Here is a 5891-nt window from a genome sequence, read left to right as displayed (position 1 = left end):
CTGCAAAGGGAAGGCGGAGGTTACCAGTCCTAGGGGAACTGACATCAGCTGGGCTCAAATTACCAGGGAACCCGGTAGAGGGCAGGCCCCTCACCCCACTTTTGGTAAGAACAGTCACTAGCTGGGGCCTGGATCAAGTAAGCAGGAAGGTCAGTCAGGGGAGCAAGGTGTGGGTGAAGCAGGCCCCAGTCGGGCAGAGGCACAGGGAGCCAGAGAACAGCCATCTGAACGACCTGACCACATACGCCTCCCCCTCATACCCTGAACCCCCCTTACAACCTTGGTCTGCCCCTCTTCCGCCTTATCCCTGGGGAAGGTGCAACCAGGATACCACAGATACTGCCAGGCCACCCCCACGGGGAGGGGCGGGCCCTGGCTCTAAAAGAAACGTTCCATCGGCTGAGTCAAGAGTCAGCTGATGCTGGAGCTCCAATACTCTGGCCACCTGATGTGAAGAGCCAACTCATTGGAAAAGACCCTGAAGCTGGGAAAAGATTGAAGGCAGGAGGAGACGGGGGCGGCAGAGGATGAGATGGTTGGATAGCATCCCCGACTCGATGGACATGAGTTGAGCACGTCCAGGAGATAGGATGGGAAGATGAGGAGAGCCTTTCCTTCCCCGGTCAGTAGTCCCCACGTAGTCACAGTCGCCAGAGGAAGCTGCTGGGGAGGAAACCCGGAGGAGCACGGCAGCACCTCACTGTGGACGCAGCAGCTGTGCTAACCTCGCAGCGAAGCCGGCGCTGGTGCTCGGATAGAGCTCCTCCCTCGGACCAGGGACGCGAGGGGAGACCCCTGACTGGCCGTCACGGGAGACGGTGACAACTGGGCAGAATACAAGCATTCGGAGATAATGCCACACCCTCCTCCGGCTTCTGCCCTGGTCTGCGGTGCAATTTACAAGACTCCCGTTTTCAGTGATGCAAGGACATGTCCAAAATCACGTACACAGCGGCCACCCAGTTTTACCTTGGATGTCTGACCACAGCTACTCCATCTTGACTTAAATGTATTCCCTTTCTCAGTGGCCAAAGCAGATGTACTCTGCGCATCTGAAAGACCACAGAACAGGCCGCTCCACTCACTAAAATTTAAGTGAAGCTGTGGATAAGCCAAAATGACCTCCCCATGCCTGAATACATGCAGGTTTTCCCCACCATTTCCCCTTCTGATCACAAACTTTTCAATAGAAAGCATTGATGATTAAAATACCTGTCCCTCATTGCTGGGTGCCGGCTCCTGCCTACACGGCACAGCCCAGACTGTGATCGGACGTGAACCCACTCTCTGAATTGAGGCGACACGCCTGGTCTCAGGACTCAGTGAAGTTCAGGCTCTTTATGTCTCATCACAGAAAGAACTGAGGGACAAAGTGACAGGTAAGGTATGGATTTCTTTAGAGGGAGACACATTCCACAGACGGAACGCGGGCCGTCTCAGAGGGTGAGGGCAGCCCCACGGCAGGGGTCATCTCAGAAAGCAAGAGCACCCAAGGGAGAAGGAGTCTGCAGGCAGAGCGTGGGCCAGCTCAGAGGGCAAGCGCTGGGGCGACCAGTTTTCACAGGCCAGGGAACTTCTCAGGCTAATGAGTGGGAGGGCTATTCTCACTATTTTGGGGAAAGGGAGGGGATTTCCAGAAACTGGGCCATCACCCAGTTTGGGAGCCTCTTATGTTTGGCCTAGGAAGTGTCATGGTGCTGGTGGGTGTGTCATTTAGATGCTGGTGCATTACAATGAGCCCGTGATGAGGCTCAAGGTCTGCTGGAGGTAGAGCCGTCTGCCCCTCGGGCCTGGCTGGCTCTAGCCAGTTCCTGCATGTCCCCAAAGGCTGTGTCCTCAACCTGCTAGCTCCACTGCCCCAGGTTCTGTCATGTCCCCTGACTGCTAGGCCTTCATTACAGTTCACTTAGTCCTTCACGTTGAGAGAAAACTAATCAGATCTCAGGGCATGTTAATGAGGAAGCACTTTATAGGCTGTGCATCTTATCACTTACGCCCCATTGTCACACAAGCACCGTGCGTTTGCTTTTAGCAGCAGACTTAAAGCAGGCAGTGTCGCACTTAGGAGTAGTGATGCCGACAGTCTCACTAGATGATTTTCTTTCCAACCAGAACATCTAGGCCAAAGTATGGCTAACACAATAACTTTCATAAATACCTCAATGAACAGTGCTAGAATTTAATATCCACTGAAACATAATACTGTCATAAAATTACATGCACCTCCACCAAACACAGCCAAAGCAAGATTAATTTGTTTGTCAAAAAAGTCTGGTCGATTGGCCATAAAGGCTCCTCCAAATTGGCTGTGATGGAGCGCCTCAGAAGGAACAGCAGACTGGATTCCCAAAATGCCTCTCCAGGCCAGGAAAGCCATGCCAGAGGCCGGTCAGCAGGCCCCACCTCTGGATTTCTCTCTTTTAGAGGTCCTCAAATGATCAGATTCCTGCACAGGACGGGAGAGTCTTTCCCATTCCCTGCTAAGGCTGCTCAGAACCCACGAGACTCAGCTTCTGGAGACCAGACAGAGAGAAAGGAAAAGTGCTTCAGTTCAATCCACATGTAGTTTATCAAATTGCTGTAAGTCATAACTAACCTGAGGGGAAGGGCTTCCCCATAAAAACACAGATTAAAACCAGTAACATCCCAGACAAATCCCATGACCATTATAACCACATTCACCAGTTCTCTCAGTAACCGATCCTTTTCTTAACTTTGTATGAAGCCATTGGGTTTCCCATTAGAATCCTACTTACCCAGGTCAGCAGTGTGCTCTGAAATTCACCAGAGATCCATGCTTGTTAAAACGTCCTTCCTGTGAATCTCCTTGAAGATGAAGCGCTTTTGCAAAAGAATCAGAAGAAAACAAAAACTGTCTATAAATGACAAAAAAAAACTTTAAAAAGCACAGTTATCACGATATAACCGACAAAGAGACATGGGTGCAAAAATTATGACTGATTATAATCTTAACCCTTGAAAACCTTAACGTCTGGCAAAATCCAAGAAGCAAGAAATTGTGCATCTCCTAAGCGGAAAATGCAATGCTTTCCTCTTCCTCCCCTGAGCAGGCAAAAGTAGATAAACTTAGACCCACACCCAGCAACTAATATTCCAGCGTTCGTCTGTTTGAAACGGCCCATGAATTCTCTTCTGGTGTCACCGAGTCCAAGCTCACACCGCTCACCGCACAGCCGGCTGGTAATTGAGAAACAAGTTGTTGGGGCAAGGAAGAATGACTTCATCCAGAAAGCCAGCAGACTGAGAAGATGGTCAGCCTGTGCCCCCAGAGAACCGTCTTGCCTGAGTTAGATTCAGGCTCCTTCTGCACTAAAGGGGAAGGAGTCAAGTCAAACACTTCCTGGTTCCAATCAGCCTCTGGGCAGGTCGTGAATTTCCTCCTCCCGCAGCCATTCACAAGTGGGCCTAGTGGAGAGGTTTCCTGTGAGATAAACATAGGTATTTTAGCTTAATGCTCATTCCCTGGGAAGCAGGGTTCCCAGAGATGACCATTATGTATAATTTGAGCTTATAGGCAACATCTCTTTAGTTCCATCTCTATTTGGAATAGAATGCAATGCAGGAGACCGTGGTTCAATTCCTGGGTTAGGAAGATCTGCTGGAGAAGGGATAGGCTACCCACTCCAGTATTCTTGGGCTTCCCTCGTGGCTCAGCTGGTAAAGAATCTGCCTGCAACGCAGGAGACCTGGGTTCAACCCCTGGGTTAGAAAGATCATGTGGAGAAGAGAAAGGCTACCCGCTCCAGTATTCTGGCCTGGAGAATCTGGCCTGGGTCACAAAGAGTCGGACAGGACTGACCACTTTCACTTTCACTTTGGAAGCGAATACAAAAGGTTTTCTTCCCTATTACACTTTCAACTTCAGTTTCAAGTTACCAAAATCTACGAGAGGCTATTTTAGATAAGCATTCCCAAAACATAATTACTTCTAGGGATTACCTAAAATTATTAAGAGTTTACCTAAAAGCTCTTTTCTTCTCCTTTTCACTTAGAGATCATGTAAGATTAAAGCTGCAGAGAGAGCAGGTAGCTCATTTAATCTCAAAGGCACAGGAGAAATCCCAAATGCTTCTAGAAAGCTAGCTAACCAGTTACAGAAGGCTCACTCTGATACAGCAGCAGAGACGTTAGAAGCCGTTGTTTGCAAGACGTCTTGGCAGCCACCGTTATCAAGGACAGTCACCACAAGGCCCAGCATCCTAAGAGCTTTCTACCCGCAACACACACACACTTTCAAGATCACCCCTGGAAACCTCTGGGCCCCACGTGTTAGTGGAGAGCCGCCCAGGCTCACACCCGCAACTTCCAGGCCCTGCCTGCTAGTGGACAGCCCCCGCAGCTTCCCATTCCCCATCCTGGATTTCCCGACATCTCTGCATTCACGGGATTTTCCTTGGTCTCCTGGCTGCTCCACCAGTTGTTGGGCTGCACACAATAGGCTGCCTGGCCTTTATCACCCAGCTTTGAGAGCAAGGGAAGAGCCCAGAGTCAGCAACAGAGGCAACCAACGGTGTAATGGATGGGGGAACTTACCTGCCGGAGGCAAGGGCCTGGGGTGACACCCTGCCGTGTTGGCAGGACAGTACCTGCGGGCAGTCTTTGCTCCCTGGGGGAGGAGATTACCAGTTATAGGGGAATTGAGGCCAGGTGGGCTTATTAGTTACCACGAAACTAGTTAGAGGGGCAGGCCCCTCACCACCGCTTTGATAAGAGCAGTCACTAGCTGGGGCCTGGGTCAAGTAAGCAGGAAGGTCAGTCGGGAGGAGGGTGTGGGTGGAGCAGGCCCTGGTCGGGCACAGGGAGCCAGACAACAGCTGCCACAGAGAGGGGGACTTTGACCTTCCTCAGACTGATCAAAGCACTCGGTGGGGCGGAGTGGGGGACACTGCTAGCGCTCATCCATACATAGCGGGTGGGAATGTGAAACGGTACAGCCACTCACTAGAGGGACCGTTAGGCAGTTTTTTGTAAATCTAAATATGCAGTTACACACAACGCATCAAATGGACGCCTGGGCAGTTTTACAAGATTCAGATGTCTGCAGTGAAGTTTTCTGGTTTCAGATGCTCTGCGGAGACCTCCTCTTCCTTCCACGGCCTGGAGTCAGCACATGCATCGTAAGTGCTTAGAGCGAGAGGGGAGCTGTGGCAGCTTCACAGATGGTCAGGAAAGGTTTACTTCCAAGGGTTAGAGGATCTCAGAAGGGAAGCTGCTCCAGAAGCCGTTTTGACCACCTTCAGGGCAGTGGGTGCATTGAGAGCTTGAGGGCCATCAGTGCAGTCGTGACGCGGCCAGTTCCTACCCCGCTCTGAGTGCTGTGTACACAGAGCCAACCGTCTCATTACTACTGCAGGACAGCCGAGGCTTCCTAAGGGTTTCTTAGGTGCTTTACATGCCTTTCCAACGTCCGGGAGAGCGACGTGGCTCACAGGAGACTGCAGCTCGTTCAGCCCGGTGGCTTGAGAATCAGACCTGGACTCAGTCTGGCCCCGCCGGTTCCTGGCTGTGTGGCCTCTGGCAGACCGGTCAATCTTTGGGCTTCAGCTCTTGCTGCGAACAGGGACTGAGCAGTGACAGGGTCGACCCCTCCTGAAGGGTCTCACGAGGGATGAACGAGGCCCTCCGTAAAGTGGGTCCTCGGTGCTCTGAGACGCCCGCTTTGCCACTGCCGTTGTTGGTGTCCTTAGAAGCAGGAGCAGTCGTGACGGTGGGCAGGGGAGTCCAGGGACAGGTTTCATCTCTGCCCCTAACTTGGGGTGCGACTTCTGGAAGGTCACTTTGATCTCGGGCAGCCTTGGGTTTCCAGCCAGAGGCTGGGCTGGCTCACGGTAGGGAGAGCGCCAGATCCCAGCCATCAGAGCAGTGGTCAG

General features: G+C 51.8%; 1 protein-coding gene and 1 long non-coding RNA gene across 3 annotated transcripts in view; one reads left to right on the top strand and one right to left on the bottom strand.

The window, feature by feature from the left end:
* LOC132658541 (uncharacterized) overlaps positions 1–3327 on the bottom strand; it is a 31349-nt gene extending 28022 nt beyond the window's left edge. For both annotated transcript variants that reach the window (XR_009598340.1, XR_009598341.1), the window contains exon 1: positions 2757–3327. This is a non-coding gene — a long non-coding RNA (uncharacterized LOC132658541). The remainder of the gene's footprint in view (positions 1–2756) is intronic.
* Positions 1–5891, top strand: part of SDK1 (sidekick cell adhesion molecule 1) — a 729776-nt gene that overhangs the window by 339489 nt on the left and 384396 nt on the right. The window lies entirely within an intron of this gene.

This window comes from Ovis aries, chromosome 24, assembly GCF_016772045.2.
Source record: "Ovis aries strain OAR_USU_Benz2616 breed Rambouillet chromosome 24, ARS-UI_Ramb_v3.0, whole genome shotgun sequence".
Classification (NCBI taxonomy): domain Eukaryota; kingdom Metazoa; phylum Chordata; class Mammalia; order Artiodactyla; family Bovidae; genus Ovis; species Ovis aries.
Note: the sequence above shows the minus strand (reverse complement) of the source record. Positions and strands in the feature narration are given on the sequence as shown.